Below are 2,248 nucleotides of genomic sequence, written 5' to 3'. Positions count from 1 at the left end.
GCCGGCCTCCGCCGGGTCCTAGCGGCGCCGGCGCACATGCCTGCCGTTCCCCTGAAAGGAGGGGTCTGGTCTTTGATGCTGGGGACCCACACTCTGCCCCGACTAGCGAGACGTGCACACCCTGAGGGCCACACGCGACACCGCCAAGTCAAGAGGCTGACACCTTTGACACACACACACACACACACACACACACGCGTGCGCGCTCGCGTCCGCGCGGTCTAAGCCACAACCTAGCATTGGAGCCTCACTAATTCTAATTCTAAAGCACACACTATGGCACTTAACCCTCCTCCCCCCAGCTCTGCCAGAGGGGCACGCCGCCACACTCAGATGCAGACAGTGATACACACACCCTCTGATACAAATACACACTGAATCACCACTTCACAGGCATACACTGATCCCCCCACACACACACACTCTGAGCTGGGCCCACTCTCAGCAACAAGGTGGGACACGATGATGACAGACACACACACACGCACACACACACACACACGCCATGCACTTTGTAGCACTGTAATAAAGAATTATGGAGTCATAAAGACACACTAGTTCACCATCCCATGCGGAGCTGTACACTGACAACTACATCTTTAGAGCAGACATACATACATACATACAGACTCACACACACACACACAGAAACAAGCACATGCACACACTCAGAGTACCTGAGAGTCCCACACAGAACCACAACCCCACAATACACTGACACCATCTCCCTACATACTCAGGGCTCTGCCAGCAGCTCATCACACTGCTCTACGCTGACACGCTGTGACAGACCCCTCCTTGAGGCAGTTGCCCACAGAAGCAGTGGCACACTCCAGATGGAGTCCACTAAAAGACACACTCTTCTACAGAGGGATGTACTGGGTATGGCCTCACTGGCAGGCCCACCCCTCCAAACACACACACACACACACACACACACACACACACACACACACGATGCAACCTCCACCCCACCCCTTTAAATAAAGGCTGGATCCAATCGTAAGGATTTCTCTTCACTAAGGAGTCCCACTCCTCCTCTCCAGAAGCTCTCAAGTCACAGCATCCACCCTGTCCTGTCAGGTGCACCTGGAGCCCAGTCCTCACCAGGGGTTGGTGCTAAGATCCTCCCAGAGGCTGAGGACAGTAGAGGCGGCAGGCGCAGGTGGAGATGGCTCTAACCCTGTCTTCCTGACAGGGAGTTGCATGCCTCCAACTCCCGCTAGGGGCAGAGTTGCTTGGCCAGGCTCAGAGGAGCTGGATTTCAACAGGTACAAGGCAGCGGGAGAGGATTAGATGGGGACCAGTCCTACCAGGCTTCCTGCAGGTCAGTCAAGGGACACCCAGGGGGAAGGGACTCAACAAAGTCTGAACAGCTGCTCAAGCCAAGTACAGAATTGGAACAGAGTCCATGGGCTGGAAGTGAAAGTTGAGCTCTCTGGATCCTGGGGAGATGTGGGTGAAGAGCCAGGGAATGAGAGGTAAATTCTGTTCCGTCCCAATATTCCAGGCTTGGAAAAGAGCTCCCTCCCTCGTCCATGTTCTTTACAGCATGTGAATATTTGTATTGCTACTAATAATGGCACCCAACTGTGTACCTTTACACAGCCCTCTCCAGGAAGAGCAACATAATTTGTAGGACCCAGTGCAAAAGGAAAATTTGAGATCCATATTAAAAAATGATCAGGAATTTCAACTGATGAAAGCAGGGTATTAAACCAAGTGCAGGGCCTTCCTGAGCATAGATGCATAATTCTCATGCCCAAGAAGCCAGCCAGGTCTGGCCCTCTGGTACCCATTGTCTCACTTAAAACTCACAATAAGTGGCCTTTATATGCCCAAGATGAAGTGCTTGACTCCTAGAAGTGGATGTTTGTAGCAAGGAGATCCTAGGTGAGCTCAAATCCAGCTCCCCTGGGAGGCCAGCACTGCCCTGCAGCTGCCATTTGGGAGAGGCAACATTGAAGAGCAGCCACAAAGGAGACAAAGGATGCAAGTTGAGGAGTCTGTGTACTATCAAGGAAGGAAGAGCCTTGGGAAGGGCCCAGTGTCCCTCAATACCTGCACTTCTGGCCTCTGCAGGGGAAGTAGATAGGTGCACCTGCTGACTCCAGAGAGAGATGCTGAGAAAGGACATTGTGGAGCCCATGGAATCATTGAGAAGGGCTTTGTTCATGTCCCAAAAGCAGGTGTGGGAAGATTTCCCAGTGTCACAGAGGCTACAGCAGTGGTCCTGCCATGATGCTAA

At 52.7% G+C, this 2,248-nt stretch overlaps 1 protein-coding gene across 1 annotated transcript in view; it reads right to left on the bottom strand.

Annotated features, from left to right (window-relative positions):
- Positions 1-1,192, bottom strand: part of Wscd1 (WSC domain containing 1) — a 41,311-nt gene extending 40,119 nt beyond the window's left edge. Inside the window, exon 1 of the mRNA XM_010611314.2 lies at positions 1,108-1,192. The gene's annotated coding sequence lies outside the window, so the exon portion shown is untranslated. The remainder of the gene's footprint in view (positions 1-1,107) is intronic.
- Between the last annotated feature and the right edge of the window lie 1,056 nt (positions 1,193-2,248).

The sequence above is a fragment of the Fukomys damarensis genome, unplaced genomic scaffold (assembly GCF_012274545.1).
Source record: "Fukomys damarensis isolate Sample0158 unplaced genomic scaffold, DMR_v1.0_HiC HiC_scaffold_13, whole genome shotgun sequence".
Taxonomy (NCBI): Eukaryota; Metazoa; Chordata; class Mammalia; order Rodentia; family Bathyergidae; genus Fukomys; species Fukomys damarensis.
The sequence above is the reverse complement of the archived record's forward strand: the minus strand, read 5'-3'. Positions and strand labels throughout refer to the sequence as shown.